Source organism: Kogia breviceps, chromosome 19, assembly GCF_026419965.1.
Source record: "Kogia breviceps isolate mKogBre1 chromosome 19, mKogBre1 haplotype 1, whole genome shotgun sequence".
Lineage (NCBI taxonomy): Eukaryota > Metazoa > Chordata > Mammalia > Artiodactyla > Physeteridae > Kogia > Kogia breviceps.
This window is the reverse complement of record NC_081328.1, coordinates 39,332,362-39,349,506: the sequence shown is the minus strand read 5'-3', so window position 1 is coordinate 39,349,506 and position 17,145 is coordinate 39,332,362. Positions and strand designations below refer to the sequence as shown.

At 45.0% G+C, this 17,145-nt stretch overlaps 1 protein-coding gene across 1 annotated transcript in view; it reads left to right on the top strand.

Moving 5' to 3' along the window:
• The window catches only part of RETREG3 (reticulophagy regulator family member 3), a 56,745-nt gene that overhangs the window by 7,397 nt on the left and 32,203 nt on the right, over positions 1–17,145 (top strand). The gene's annotated exons all lie outside the window — the stretch shown is intronic.

Here is a 17,145-nt window from a genome sequence, read left to right as displayed (position 1 = left end):
GCAGCCAAAAATAAATACATTAAAATAAATAAATATTTTTTAAAAAGGGGGGTCTTCCGTGGTGGTACAGTGGTTGGGAATCTGCCTGCCAATGCAGAGGACATGGGTTCGAGCCCTGGTCTGGGAAGATCCCACATGCCACGGAGCAGCTGGGCCCGTGTGTCACAGCTACTGAACCTACATGTCTGGAGTCTGTGCTCTGCAACGGGAGGGGCCGCGACAGTGAGAGGCCCGCGCACCGAGATGAAGAGTGGCCCCCGCTTGCCGCAACTGGAGATAGCCCACGCACAGAAACGAAGACCCAACACAGTCAAAAATAAATAAATAATAAATAAATAATAAATAAATTTATTTTTAAAAAAAGGAACACAGGTTTGAGCCCTGCTCCAGGAAAATCCCACATGCCGCGGAGCAACTAAGCCCGTGCACCACATCTACTGACCTGTGCTCTAGAGCCCGTGAGCCACAACTACTGAAGCCCACGCACCTAGAGCCCGTGCTCCCAACAAGAGAAGCCACTGCAATGAGAAGCCCGTGCACCTCGACGAAGAGTAGCCCCCGCTCAACTAGAGAAAGCCCGCGTGCGCAGCAATGAAGACCCAATGCAGCCAAAAATGTCAATAAAATAAATAAATTTATTTTAAAAATTGCATGTTGGCACCTGGAACTGCAACAATCATCTTTTAACTGTGCAGAGAGCATATTGAGGATATGCCATTGTGCTGAGGGTGGTAGAGCAGAAAGATGGAATGTACCTGGGTCCCTGATGATGCTGCTGAGCCATCAAATTAATCAGCCCTGGAGCTGCCTCATATCTGGACCTCTTAAAATGTGGGATATTTCCTTATAAGTTTAAATCTTTTTTTTTTTTTTTTTTTTTTTTTGGCAGTTCGCGGGCCTCTCACTGTTGTGGCCTCTCCCGTTGCGGAGCACAGGCTCCAGACGCGCAGGCCCAGCGGCCATGGTTCACGGGCCCAGCCGCTCCGCGGCGTGTGGGATCCTCCCGGACCGGGGCACGAACCCGTGTCCCCTGCATCGGCAGGCGGGCTCTCAACCACTGCGCCACCAGGGAAACCCTAAATCTTTTTATTTTTATTTTTATTTTTTTTACTTGCAGCTGGAGGCATGGCCGTAGGGAAGGATACTACAGAAGCCTAGGAAGGAGAAATTTCCAAGGAGGAAATGATTTGACATCTGAGGCTGCAGGGAGATGGAGTATTATGGAGATAGAAAAGAGTCCTTCTAGTGTGGGGGAACACTGGTGACTTTGGTGAGGATAGTGACCCTGGGCTACAAGAATAAAAACTAGATTGCAAAAGGTTACTTACCCTTATATGTAGTTGGCACTAATGAATCCTAAAATTAAGACATGAATGAAAGATAAGGAGGTGGGCAGAGAGTATAGACTTTAAAACATGGGCTTTAATCTGGGGCTCACTGATCCCCTCCAAGGGGTCTATGAATAGAATTCAGGGGAATCCATGAACTTGGATGAGAAGAAAATTACATTTTGATTTTTCACTCACCTCTAATTAAAATTTAGCCTTCCCTTCCATTATAACTGTAGGCATCACACTTCACTAGTATTAGCAGTGACTGTGACTTTGTCACCTGTAAAAATCACAGCTATGTTTAGATCACATGACAGTTGATGCAGATGTTGCAAAATATTGTTTATAATCATCACTGCTTGCGAATATGGGAGTTATTAGACTCACTTCAAGATCTTATGTATTTATTTTCTTTTAAAAAATATTTATTTATTTATTTGGCTGCGTCGAGTCTCAGTTGCAGCATGTGGGATCTTCGTCGCCGTGTGCTGGATCTTTTAGTTGTGGCATGCAGGATCTTTAGTTGTGGCATGCTAACTCTTAGTTGCGGCGTGTGGGATCTAGTTCCCTGACCAGGGATTGAACCCAGACCCCCTGCATTGGGAACTCGGAGTCTTAGCCACTGGACCACCAGGTAAGTCCCCGTATCTCATTATTTATTTAATGCATTCATGGATGACAGAAAACTAAAATGAAAGAAGCACATGTATTACTGTGTCACAAATTTTAATCTATTGTAACAGCTGTATTTCAATATAATTAGTTTCCATGGTAGTTCTATGTATATTGTTGTATGCATTCAGAAACATCATCTACCAGACTGCCAAAAGCATCTGTGGTGTGAAAAAGTTTAAGAATTCCAGCTTTGAAGGGGAAAAGAGAGAAAGGGAGACTTTTACAGAGGAGGTGGGAATGTAGCGTCTGGGGAACACTGCTTTTTGGAACATGGGAGAAGCTTGCAAAAGCCTCCGTATTTCAACATCATGTTGAAATACTGAAGGGACAGAGAGGATTTTAAGAACCAAGTCCCTGAGGAGACTGGAGCTACTGGGATGCAGGGCTCAGGTGGAGGGATTAACTACAGGAAGGAAACTTTTCCCACAATGAAAGGGAGGAAAGGATGAGTGTGGATAAAAATAAGTGTTTTAGTGGGGTGGGAGTGGGGGCCAGGAAGTTGAGGGGGATTCTGCCTGATGGCTTCTATTTTCACTGTCAAGTAGGAGTGAAGTTATCTGCTTCGAGTGAGAGTGAGAGGGGGGGTGACAAAGGTAGGGAGAAGAGAGGGCTGACAAGAACAAGTAGAAGGACCCCCAGCCCAGTGGCTGGAGAAGGCTGGGGCAGTGAGGGACCATCAGGATGTCAAGGCAGTAGTCCGCGGGGGGGGGGGGGCATGCTGCCTCGGGCAGTGTTCAGCTGCCCAAATGTGGGTGTCAGAGGCAGATCAGTGAGAGCCAGGGCTGGGTTTTACCAGGAGGATGAGGTAAAGATGTGGGGAATAAAGGAGGGATGGAACCGATTATCCAGACTGCCTGGACAAGAATGTAAAGCTAGGAAGGGGCTGATTGCTTGGGAGAGTGAAATCAACATTAGAAAGAAGATTGGGACAAAGAGAATGAGAAGGTGGAGGTGTAGGAAGCGGTGGTGCAAGAGTGAGCCAGTCAAGTCTGGAGTTAAGGAATAGCTTGTGGGATGGCAAGTGCTGAGGTCTGTCCACAGTGTGGGTGACAAGTAGAGAAGTGGTAAAGGGCATTGGAGGTGAGGAGGTCAGGGAACAGCCAGTACAGGCAGGACCATCCATATGATGGTGAGGCTTGGAGTGGAGAGGAAAGTCTGGAGAATGTGGAAGAATGATTTGGAAGTAGGTAGGTCTTTGGGGCAAGCAGTAGAAAAGTGTGTTGGTGGATAACAGGTGCCTCAAAGGAGGAGGAGGGGTGCTTCCCTGGTAGCACAGTGGTTAAGAATCTGCCTGCCAATGCAGGGGACATGGGTTCAAGCCCTGGTCTGCAAAGATCCCACATGCCACGGAGAAACTAAGTCCATGTGCCACAACTACTGAGACTGTGCTCAGCACAGTGTTGCTGCAAATGGACCGGGGCACAAACCCGTGTCCCCTGCATCGGCAGGCGGACTCCCAACCACTGTGCCACCAGGGAAGCCCCCTAGCACTTTTTATTAATGGTTTTTGTTTTTGTGTTTTGGAGCTCTTGTTTTCTTAGTCCTGGCCTGCCTGCCCCTCGGGCTCCTTACCTCTCCAGTTTAAGACTTTGGCGGTTGAACCCCAGGATCTGCAGGTCTCAGTCCCTTTGTGCAGCCTCTCAGGGGGAATCTGCATCTATTCTGAGGATTCTGAGAACTCTCAGAGTCCCTTCCCTTACTTACTTCAACCCCATCTGTAAATTCGTGATAGAAGCAAGTCATCGAGTGTGTCTTCTGGATGAATCAAGACCAAACAGTGCTCCCTGGTTGAATCACCCCGTGATCAAATAAGATGATAGTCCAAGGAACCCTGGAAAGCCTGTGTCCACTTCCCGCTGCCGTAGTTCTTCTGTGGCTCAGGAATGATACATGACTGAATGGTGTTTTTCTGTTAATCACATGTTGAAGCAAAGTCATTCTCAAATTGTTCTCATGTGTTGAATCAAAGTAATTTTAATCTTATTTTCCCTAATCTGAGTTGACATCTGTTGTGTCATGGTTCTTCCTCTTTGGCATATCTTAAAAGCGTTTTAGCGTACAGAAAAGATTTTATATTCTGGTAGTCTTTGCTTTGTTAATGTAGAGATATCTTTTTTTTTTTAAGAAAGGAATAAAACTGTATTTACAGAAGACATAAGTCATGATTGTACATAGAAGATCCTAAGGACTATTCCTTCAAAAACTACTGGAACTAATAAGGGAGTTTAGAAAGATTACAATACAAGGTCCATATGCACAAGTCAATTGCATTTTAAAAAATAAAACATTTTTAATTATTTATTTTTTTGATGTGGTAGAAGATACATCACACAAAATTTACTCTTTTAACCGTTTTTAAGCGTACAGTTCAGTGTAATTTTTTTTTTTTTTGGCTGCATTGGGTCTTCGTTGCTGCACGTGGGCTTTCTCTAGTTGTGTCAAGCAGAGGCTACTCTTCGTTGTGGTGTGCAGGCTTCTCATTGTGGTGTCTTATCTTGTTGTGGAGCACAGGCTCTAGCCACACGGGTTCAGTAGTTGTGGCACACGGGCTCTAGAGCGCAGGCTCAGTTGTTGTGGTGCACGGGCTTAGTTGCCCCACGGCATGTGGGATCTTCCTGGACCAGGGCTCAAACCCATGTCTCCTGCATTGGCAGGTGGATTTTTAACCACTGCGCCACCAGGGAAGCCCTCAGTGTAATTTTTACGTGTAATACTTAGTAAGTACATTCACATCGGTGTGCAAACATCAAGGTGGCTTCTTAACACATAAAATTTTTGATAAATATATATTTTTGATAAATATATATCAAATATACATAGATATACTTTTATCAAAATATATATATATAACTGATGAAGAATTGAAAATGGGATGGGGAAGCCTTGTATTTTACCTGTATTCCTACTTCAAGATAGAACAAAATCTAAGCACTGAATTGTAGGTATAACTGACTTACCAGTCATTTTGCATGTGGCAGTATCACATTCCACACACACCTTGGGAAGACAGGAAAAACTAATAAATATTTTAATGGGAGAGGACACACTTTATTCTATGTAAAATAATGACCTTACCAGGTTTAAATATTACAACATCAAAACATATTTATTGGGCTTCCCTGGTGGCTCAGTGGTTGAGAATCCGCCTGCCAGTGCAGGGCACACAGGTTTGAGCCCTGATCTGGGAAGATCCCACATGTCACGGAGCAACTAAGCCCGTGCACCACAACTACTGAAGCCCGTGCACCACAATTAGTGAAACCCGCATGCCCTAGAGCCTGTGCTCTGCAACAAGAGAAGCCACCGCAATGAGAAGCCCACGGGCCACAACGAAGAGTAGCCCCCACCTGCTGCAACTAGAGAAAGCCTGTGCACAGCAACAAAGACCCAACGCAGCCAGAAATTAATTAATTAATTTTAAAAAATATTTATTGTAGTAAATTTAGAAAAAACAGGTAAGCAGAAAAAGAAAATAACTTGGAAGGATTGATACTGACCTTTTAGGCATTCCAACTCTGTTCCTCTCAGTATTTGAGAATTTAAATTGTATTAACTAGTGCTTGTGAGTTAATTGTAAGCCACAATTAGCAGACTTTAGTTCAGTAGCATCTCAGGGTGAATGAGTTCCCAGCAATCACAGATCAATAGGTTTTATTTCTGGTTTTTGTTTGAAAGAAAACCTTATGATAGATTCATTTTATGTGTGTCTGGGTTTGGTTTTTTTCCCCCTCCTAAATGATGTGTTTGTTTCATCAGCTGGTTAAGTATATGTATGGCACAAGTATACATAATGTGTTTTCTGACCTTTGAGTTGGAAGAGACTTGATTTCACCAAGTGTCATTTACACTCGTAGGTAATCATTAGAATTGGATAATGCAAAGGTCTGATAATGAGAATCTGGCTTCTATTCAATTTGAAAGAGGTATTGGTGCCAAATGGTAAACTGCCAACGGTAAATGCCTTATCTGCACTAGTGGAGGGTGGTTTGCACACATTTCCCTGAAGTGAAATATCCAAATGGCAGCTAGGCCCTTTTGGAATGCAGCATGATCTTAGAATAACAGACTCTTTCATCTGGAAGTCCAACCCCCTTATTATTATTATTTTTTTAATTATTATTATTATTTTTTTGCGTTACGCGGGCCTCTCACTGTTATGGCCTCTCCCGTTGCGGAGCACAGGCTCTGGACGCTCAGACTCAGCGGCCATGGCCCACGGGCCCAGCCGCTCTGTGGCATGTGGGATCTTCCCGGACCGGGGCACGAACCCGTGTCCCCTGCATCAGCAGGCAGACTCTCAACCACTGCGCCACCAGGGAAGCCCCACCCCCCTTATTTTTACAGACCCCTCTGCCCCAGTCAGACACAGGTGCTCCCCTCCCAGTTTTCCTCTAGTACCTTGTCTGGCCTCCATTATTGCCCTAGTGTGTTATTGCCCTAATTATGTGTTAATGTAAATAACTCATGCAGCCATGTGATGAGTTATTTACATTAATACATAAACAATAGAGTGGGAAATTCTTCAGCCAGTCTATATCTTTTTTTGTTGTTGTTGTTGTTTTTGTTTTTGTTTTTTTGTGGTACGCGGGCCTCTCACTGTTGTGGCCTCTCCCGTTGCGGAGCACAGGCTCCGGACGCGCAGGCTCAGCGGCCACGGCCCACGGGCCCAGCCACTCTGCGGCATGTGGGATCTTCCCGGACCGGAGCACGAACCCGTGTCCCCTGCATCGGCAGGCAGACTCTCAACCACTGCGCCACCAGGGAAGCCCCAGTCTATATCTTTATCATCTTTGTTGTCATTAGCACTTAGCACAGTGCCTGGAGCTTACTAGATTCTCAATAAATGTTTGTTGAGTGAATGAATGATGAAACAGAGGCCCAGGGACAGGAAGCGCCCTGCCCAAGATCACAAATCTAGTTAGTAACAACGTTCTGAGACATAGGTTATGATAACATTTTAAGTACATTGCACTGCTTGACAGCATGTCGGGAGAGGCCAGAATTGGACTGGATCTTGGAATAAAACTCTGGTGACACGTTATTCACATGGATTTCTAATTCATGTGATGGTCCACAGCATCAAGAATTGACTCTGAGGTCCATCCTGAGAGGTTTTTTTGGCACCTTAAAGTTTTGTTTCTCCTGGCTGGACCTCAAGGATGAAATGCTATACCAGTAGGAAAGATGGTATATGTGGGGAGGAGGAAGCTTTCCAATGATTGGGAAAGGCTAGAGTGGGAGAAGTCCCTAGTCTATGGAAGGGCAGGGAAATCTCTCCCCATCCCTGGGGTGCACAGACTCTAGATTATGTTTATGGTCAGTCTTTGTTAGAAATATGTAATCAGGGACTTCCCTAGTGGCACAGTGGTTAAGAATCTGCCTGCCAATGGAGAGGACACGGGTTCGAGCCCTGGTCTGGGAAGATGCCACATTCTGCAGAGCACCTAAGCCTGTGTGCCACAACTACTGAGCCTGTGCTCTAGAGCCCATGAGTCACAACTACTGAGCCCGTGTGCCACAGCTACTGAAGCCCATGCACCTAGAGCCCATGCTTCTCAACAAGAGAAGCCACCGCAATGAGAAGCTCGTGCACAGCAACGAGGAGTAGCCTCTGCTCGCCACAACTAGAGAAAGCCTGCGTGCAGCAATGAAGACCCGACGCAGCCAAAAATAAATAAATAAATTTATAACCAAAAAAATGTTATGAATGCCATGCAATACATTATTGACTATTTTTTTTTAAAAAAAGATATGTAATCATTTTGGACATTGGTTGGGGAAGGTTGGTGGCAACCCTCTGTGTGTGTGATGACCACTTAGTTTTGTGCCAAGATCAAGGCTGTTTTGTTTTGTTTTGAGGCAGAGAGGGTTGGAGTAGGATGTCAGCATGAGACTACCAGCTCAGTGATGGCTGTGGCCTTTGAGGAGATCACAGTGACCCAGGAAATGTAACCTGGATAGTTTCTGGCTGGCAGTCAAGACTGAGCTCTGCAGAGTCGTCCCTGAAGATGTGCTCTGGGAGAAGTGCTCCAAGGAGGCCTCAAGATGCTGACACTGGCTGTTCTCCTGAGTGACAGCTGGAATGTGTGTGTGTGTGTATGTGTGTGTGTGTGTGCATGTGTGTGTGTGTGTGTGAGAGAGAGAGAGAGAGGAAGGTAGATGAAGGAAATATAGAAAAGGTGTGGCCTGGCAGACCTGGAGGAAGTCCTTTTCATCCACTATTTCAAGGTGACAAGGTAGCACCAGAGTCACCTGGCTTGCCTGGATGGCCATAGGGGAAAGGTGTGTAAGGTCTGGGCTAGCCCCATAGGTGGGAGTATGTTGGTGCGGGCAAGGGCAGGGGCCTGTATCTGCCAGCCTCAACAAGGAGATGCTGCCTCAGTTGGTCGTTATGAGCCTAGCCTGCTGCCTGAGCTCGGTGGACGGCTGAGCACAGCACCTAGCTGGACCTCAAGGATGAAATTGACAAACGTTTGTCCCCAAATCCTCTGCAGGCTTTTATGCATATGGAGAGCAAGTAGGTTAAGCTGTTGCTCTTTTTTAATTTTTTTTTTTTTTTTTTTTTGCCGTGCTGCGTGGCTTGTGGGATCTTAGTTCCCTGACCAGGGATTGAACCCAGGCCCAGCAGTGAGAGCGCTGAGTCCTAACCACTGGACTGCCAGGGAATTCCCCAGAGCTCTCACTCTTCTGACTGCCTGTCTCTTTAGAAGGGTCATCATTTCTTGCCATCGGGAATTGTTAGCATTGGGTTGGAGTCCAAAGGCTGGGCTTTAGGAGTCAAGAACCCCTTAACATTATTTTCAAATTCATATGTTTACTTTTTTCTGGGGAAAGGTTCATAACAGATTCTCAGAATGATCCATGCACCAGCAAAGTTTAAGAATTGGTGTAGGGGAGCAGAGGGAACGCTTGCATTTATAGGGGGCCTTGCTGTTCACATGGCAAGGATATAAGTGAATGGAGCATGGCGGGATAGGAGAATCCGTTTAGTGGCTCAGGGCCTACGGATTAACAGCTGCTGCATCTCCTGATAACAGAACTTACCTGAAGGCATGCACTCACATGTGGGTTAGAGGCAGTGGTCAGAAACTTACTGAATGAGCAAGGGACAACTGCAGTGTATACAGAGAAATAAATAGTGTGAAGCCAAGGGAACATAGCTGGTTAGAAGAGAAGAGTCACTATGGGGAGATCCCTGAACACAACTGGACACCAGAGCAGAGTATCACAGTTCTCTCAGGAGTCCATTTACAATCCACGAGAGAGTGAGGTCACAGGGATTTCCAGGGGCCACACTAGATTTCAGTTAAGGTTGTCCCTGGGCTTTGGGTGGGGGACCCTCTTAAGCTGTACCGTCTATAGTTATGTCCTAGAAGCAGAGGTAGTAGTCTGGCCCTCGTTAGCTCCTTGACATAAACCCTAGTATGCTCATCGCTACTTGATCCTTTTCATGAACCTCAGGTGACTTGGTGTTTTTTCACACCACCTCTGTGACCAGTGCCCTGTGTGACTCCTTTCTGCCCTTGGGGTCCTCCCCACTGACAGGTTACTCAGAATAGTACCATTTCCAGAACTGGAATCTAAGTGGGCAAGAGAAAAGTTTTGGGGAGCAGTTCTCTCTAGGTTCTGGAATCCTAAGGAAGAATGGGACATGGTGGGAGTAGGGCCTCTCACGGAGGACTGTAGGTTGAGGAAAGGAAAATTTTCATTTTCCTTGGATCATTTTCAAGTCTCTGGGCAAGGTTTGGGGCTCTTTGGCCCAGTGGGGTTTTTGTGTGTATGTGTGTGGTATACGCACGGGCCTCTCACTGTTGTGGCCTCTCCCGTTGCGGAGCACAGGCTCCGGACGCGCAGGCTCAGCGGCCACGGCTCACGGGCCCAGCCGCTCCGCGGCATGTGGGATCCTCCCGCACCGGGGCACGAACCCATGTCCCCTGCATCGGCAGGCGGACTCTCAACCACTGCGCCACCAGGGAAGCCCCCCAGTGTTTTTCACAGTGGCCCAAGCAGCTGTAGTTGAATGTCAGTGAGGCTCACTCACTCCTCACCTCCTCCTCTCTGTCATCTCTTGGCTGCGGCTGTGCTCCTTGAGAAAGGCAAGCCACTGCAAAGTTGTTTCAAAGGAATATATCCAGTTGGCAACTTTGTTTTACCCTGTGGGTGACCCTCCCACTGTGCCAGTTCTGACGCCCTCTTTCCCAACTGACTTTGCAGGGAGGGCCTTGGAACTGCCATACCTTCCACTGATTTTCTGTTTTGCTGCAGCCGAATACGAATCTAGTTCATGATTCATGACTATTATTTGATCTTGTAGGAAGTAAAATACTCCTAGTCACTAGTTTGTTTCCATTCAGGCCCTAATGGCACATTGTATAATGTATCCATTGGGAAGATTTCCAAAGGATCAAATATCAGAAATTCAGCTACAACAAGCCACTTGGTTCCTGATACCATAAAGCTATTCAGTGTAAGAATCTGGGGATATCTTTTCTTACATCATGCATAAAAGGAATTGAAAATATTTGTCTCTGTAAGTTGCAGAAATGATGTCTCTTGCCCCCTTTTCCCTCCTTTTTGAAAATGGTCTGGGATTAAAGTCACAGTGTTCTTGATCTGAAGGCCAATGTGGTGAACACATGAATTTATCCTGGGGTACACTATTATGTGATTGTTTGGCAAGTCTTTTATGTCTCCTTGTTAAAGGAAAGACAGTAGAAGCTATGGCCTTGACCCTGTTCTTTCACTTATTTAACAGATGTTTGTTGAACCGTTACAATGTGCTAGGCCTGCGGTAGATATCAGGGCTACAGAGATAAAAGACCCTCTCCCAGCCCACAAGAAATGCATAGGCCAGTGGGGGAGACAGAGAAGTGAATCATTAATTGAAATGTTGTGGAGTAATTGCTAGGAGATCAGTGAACAGGGGGCTGGTATCCCAGAGGAAAGATACTACCTCTTTCAGTGGAAAATCAGTAGTCCCTCACTGTTTAGCAGGAAAAAAAAAAAAAAAAGATTTTCCATGTAGATAAGTGGGTTTTCCAGATAACCAGGCTTATCTCTTTAGGTTCCAGAACTTAAAACATTAAAAAAAAATTTTTTTTGATGGGAGTATATGTAAAATGTACTCTTCTCTTTTTTCTTAGATGGAATATACTGAATGAAATTCAATCTTTTCTCATTGACTCGAGGCACTGCATGAATGCTAGGCTTTGAGTTTGGCTGTGCTGCCCAAAGACTCTTAGGTTCTCCCCTAAGCCAAATGGCCCTTCCTTATGGCTTTTGGTAATGTTTCTGTTTCATCTTTCCTTATCAGGATGATTGTGCTGGTCCTGACTGCTTTTTACTTGACAGTTCCTAGTAGCTCTCTCCTTTCAAATTTGTGTTGGTCTAGGAATTCATGCATCTAAACAGGTCAGCCTTTTTTTTTTTAAGTATTTAAAACATTTTAAAATTTATTTATGGCTGCATTGGGTCTTTGTTGCTGTGCATGGGCTTTGTCTAGTTGCAGCGAGCGGGGACTATTCTTCGTTGTGGTGCCCGGGCTTCTCATTGCGATGACTTCTCTTGTTGCGGAGCCCGGGCTCTAGGCGTGTGGGCTTCAGTAGTTGAAGCACACAGGCTCAGCAGTTGTGGCTCATGGGCTCTAGAGTGCAGGCTCAGTAGTCGTGGCGCATGGACTTAGTTGCTCCAAGGCATGTAGGATCTTCCCGGAGCAGGGTTCGAACCTGTGTCCCCTGCATTGGCAGGCGGACTCTTAACCACTGCGTCACCAGGAAAGCCCTAAACAGATCAGACTTTGGTTTAAAGTAAGGGTAAGTAGACTATGGGTCAACACTTGACAGTACAGGGACTTCCCTGCTGGCCCAGTGGTTAAGAATTTGCCTTCCAATATAGGGGATGTGGGTTTGATCCCTGGTTGGGGAACTAAGATCCCACATGCTGCGGGGCAACTAAGCCCACCCCCTTGAACTTGGCTATCCAGAGTGCCTTTCTTTTTTTTTTTTTTTTTTTTTTTTTTGTGGTACGCGGGCCTCTCACTGTTGTGGCCTCTCCCGTTTCGGAGCACAGGCTCCGGACGCGCAGGCTCAGTGGCCATGGCTCACAGGCCCAGCCGCTCCGCGGCATGTGGGATCTTCCCGGACCGGGGCACGAACCCGTGTCCCCTACATCGGCAGACGGATTCTCAACCACTGCGCCACCAGGGAAGCCCTGGAGTGCCTTTCTTTAGTTTTCTTTCTGCCTCATATTTACATTCACTTGAGGGACATTTCTTTTCTTCTTTTTTTTTTTTTTTGCTGCACTGCACAGCATGTGGGATCCTATTTCCCCAACCAGGGCTCGAACCGATGTCCCCTGCATTGGCAGGCGGATTCTTAACCATTGAGCCACCAAGGAAGTTCCAACATATATCCACTTAAAAAAAATTTATTTATTTACTTTTTTTGGCTGCCTTGGGTCTTCGTTGCTGCGTTGCCGCGAGCGGGGGCTACTCTTCATTGCGGTTCACGGGCTTCTCATTGGGTAGCTTCTCTTGTTGCAGAGCATGGGCTTTAGACACGTGGGCTTCAGTAGTTGTGGCACACGAGCTCAGTAGTTGTGGCTCTTGGGCTCTAGAGCACAGGCTCCGTAGTTGTGGCACACGGGCTTAGTTGCTCCGCGGCATGGGGGATCTTCCCGGACCAGGGCTTGAACCCGTGTCCCCTGAACTGGCAGGCAGATTCTTAACCACTGCGCCACCAGGGAAGTCCCAACATATCCATTTTTATATTTCCTGTATTTGTAGAAATTAGTTCTGTGGCAAAGTTTGATTTAATGTATAACTCTTAGGAATTAGAGTTTTCACAAATACTTGTTTTTAAACAATAAATCTGTTTTTTAAATTTATTTTTATTTTTTTGGCCGCTCTGCAAGGCTTGTAGGATTTTGGATCCCCTACCAGGGATTGAACCCGGGTCCTCGGCAGTGAGAGCACAGAGTCCTAACCACTGGACTGCCAGGGTATTCCAACAAATCTTTTTTAAAATAAAGAGTTAAATTATGGAGACTTCCCTGGCTGTTCGGTGGTTAAGACTCCACGCTTCTACTGCATGGGCTCGGATGACCGATCCCTGGTTTGGGAACTAAGATCCCACGTGCCTCGGTGTGGCCAAAATAAAAAAGCTAAATTATGTTTGGAGAATATTAAGAAAAGAGAATTTCTTATCTATATTACTTTCTACTATGGAAGTAGATATAGGAATGTAACATCTAGTTGATTATGTAACTGTATTATTCAACTCACTTAATAAGGCACTAGTTCTTAAGTTAGCCATGGGGAAATTGGCCTTTTCTATTACCTTGATTGAATCATGGTTATATGACGATTAGAAATTGCCTTATAATTGCCTTCTTCAACCTCACCCCTGGACCCAAAGCAATATTTTACTTTGCCCATATTTACATTCTTATAAAGGGGCAAGCCTTCATATCTGTGGTAGATTGTTGCATTTGGTGGCCCCTAATGAACCTGACTCCCAGTATTCCTGCCTTTGTGTAGCTCCCTCCCTAATCAACTTTGGGCTTGACCAAGAGACTCATGAATCATACAAGCACGGGAGGGTAAGCGCTTGTGCACTGGGGCTTGCCCTCTTGGAACACTGTCCTGGACCAGTGTCTAGTCTACTGGAGGTTGGGAGGTCACAAGAAGAACTGAGACTCCCTGCCCAGCACCAACTGCCAGACTTGTGAATGAGGCCAACTTGGAATAAATTTCCAGCTGTTCCAACCATCTGTAGTAGCCCAAGTGAGCCAGAAAAAGAACTTTGCAATCAACTAACAGAATCAAGAGAAACAATAAATCAATATTTTTTGCCTCTATGTTTTGCGATGAATTTTTAAGCAATCAATAAATAACTGAAACAATGTCCTTTTACTGTGTTCAAGTTTAACTTTATAAAGGCGGGCTAAGATAGAATTATGAACAAAGCTTAGATGTTTTACTTTGTAAATTGCTCTGTGGGAGATGGAAAAAATTTTACACCTGGAAAGGAAGGGCTTATTTTGATCTGTTGGTAAAATAAACTTCAAAACAAGTTAAAATCTACCAGAAGTTTTTCCAATTTGAAAATTGTTGGATCACACTATTATAAATACTATGGTATATGTTATAAATTTCTTCAGATATTATCCTCATAAAAGTAATGGATTCTCACTGAAGAAAAATGGAAAAGACTGGAAATTGTAAAAATAAAAAGTAAATTAAATAATAAATCAAGCATTATCCCACAATCCAGACATCTGTTGACAATCGTTTTGCTGTATTTTCTCTCAGCAATTTTTCTGTGCTCCATTTAAAATTTTTTCATATTTAAATCAGGCTGAGGGGAGGGTGAGTGTGGATATAAAAGGGTGGCATGAAAGAGTCGTGGGATGTTGTCACAATGAAGTATCATGTTTATTGTGGAGGTTACATGAGAGTACACATGTGATAAAATTGCATAGGGCTGCACACACAAATGAGCGAACTATATGTAACAGGTGAAGTCTGCTTATGCTCTGTGGATTGTGCCAATGTCAGTTTGCTAGTTTTGCTATTGTACTATAGTTATGCAAGATGCTAACATCGGGGGAGGCTGGGTGAAGGGTGTCAAAGACCTCCCGTATATTTCTTTGCACTTTCCTGTGAATCTATCATTTCACACTAAAAAAAAAAAAAAAAAATCAGTCTGTAGCTAGAGTTTTGTACCCTGCCTTTCCCTTTATATTTTCATTTTTAATGAAAAAAGAGAATGTCCATGTTTCATGTCCACATCCTGATTACTTTAAAAAATGAACTGAAGAAACTGTCTTAATTATAGAGTTAACTGCTAAGGAAGGGGGTACATTTCAAAAACAACTGTATTTGTTGGAACTTAATTATTGCAAGAATGCCAAAGCATTTTATGGACTACATGAGGTTGTGTTTGAGAGTTTAGAAAAGGAAATTACATGACAAAAATATAATTATAACACTAACAAAATATAGTGAAATTATGCATCTGGTGGACTGCAGACAGAAAGGGGAATGTTGTGGTTGAGCTCGGGGGAGGAGGCCCGGCTGAGCCTGTCAGGAATGATTTGAGGGCTTTGGGGGAGGGAAGGAAGCAGGGCATGCTGCTGAGCAGAACTGGTCTGGGGCAGCTTAGGGCAGGGCAGGCCATGGCTCCTCAGAAAAAAAAACGATAAAGAGCAGGCCGTCAGCGTGCTGGCAACAGCATCTAAGAATCCACCTTCAGAAAGGAGTGGCAGGGCATAGACAAGAGTTTCGACATCAGATGTGCCAAATATTGGTTGCAGAAAAAGGTAGGGAACAGGAGGGAATAGAAAGCAGGGGATGAGCAAGGCAATAGAAATAAAAGCAAAAATAAACAAATGGGACCTAATCAAACTTTGCACAGCAAAGGAAACCATAAACAAAACCAAAAGACAACCTACAGGACTGGGAGAAAATATTTGCAAATGATGTGACCGACAAGGGCTTAATTTCCAAAATATACAAACCGTTCATATAGCTCAATAACACCAAAAAAACAAACAACCCAATCAAAAAGTGGGCAGAAGACCTAAATAGACATTTCTCCAAAGAAGACATCCAGATAGCCAACAGGCACATGAAAAGATGCTCAACATCTCTAATTATTAGAGAAATGTAAATCAAAACTACAGTGAAGTACCACCTCACACTGGTCAGAATGGCTATCATTAAAAAGTCTACAATGGGGCTTCCCTGATGGTGCAGTGGTTAAGAATCCGCCTGCCAATGCAGGGGACATGGGTTTGAGCCCTGGTCTGGGAAGATCCCACATGCTGCAGAGCAACGAAGCCCGTGTGCCACAACTACTGTGCCTGTGCTCTAGAGGCCTCGAGCCACAACTACTGAGCCTGCGTGCCACAACTACTGAAGCCCGCGTGCCTAGAGCCTGTGCTCCACAACAAGAGAGGCCACCACAATGAGAAGCCCGCTCACTGCAACGAGGAGTAGCCCCTGCTCGCTGCAACTAGAGAAAAGCCCACGTGCAGCAACTAAGACCCAATGCAGCCAAATAAATAAATAAATAAACTTTTTAAAAAAAGTCTGTAAATAACAAATTCTGGGGAGGGTGTGGAGAAAAAACGAACCCTCCTACACTGTTGGTGGGAATGTAAATTGGTGCAGCCACTATGGAAAACAGTATGGAGGTTCCTTAAAAAACTAAAAATAGGGCTTCCCTGGTGGCACAGTGGTTGAGAATCCACCTGCCGATGCAGGGGACACGGGTTCGTGCCCTGGTCCAGGAAGATCCCACATGCCGCGGAGCGGCTAGGCCCGTGAGCCATGGCCGCTGAGCCTGCGCGTCCGGAGCCTGTGCTCCACAACGGGAGAGGCCACAACAGTGAGAGGCCCGCATACCACAAAAACAAACAAGCAAACAAACAAAACTAAAAATAGAGTTGCCATATGACCCAGCAATACCACTCCTGGGCATATATCTGGGGGAAACTCTAATTCAAAAAAATACACGCACCCCAGTGTTCATAGCAGCACTATTTACAATAGCCAAGACATGGAAGCAACCTAACTGTCCATCGATAGATGAATGAATAAAGAAGATATGGTATATATACACAATGGAATACTACTCAGCCATAAAAAAGAATGAAATAATATGACTTGCAGCAACATGGATGGACCTAGAGATTATCATACTAAGTGAAATAAGTCAGAAAAAGACAAAGACCATATGATATCACTTATATGTGGAATCTAAAATATGACACAGGGCTTCCCTGGTGGCGCAGTGGTTGAGAATCCGCCTGCCGATGCAGGGGACATGGGTTCGGGCCCTTGTCTGGGAAGATCCCACATACCGCGGAGCGGCTGGGCTGCTGTGAGCCATGGCCACTGGGCTGGGCCTGCACCTCCAGAGGCCACAACAGTGAGAGGCCTGCATACTGCAAAATAAATAAATAAAATAAAATAAAATAAAATAAAATAAAATATGACACAAATGAACTTATTTATGAAATAGAAACAGACTCCCAGACATAGAAAACAAGCGTATGGTTTTTTACCCAAGAGGACAGGGGGTGGGGGAGGAATAAATTCAGAGTTCGGGATTAGCAGATACAAACTACGATATAT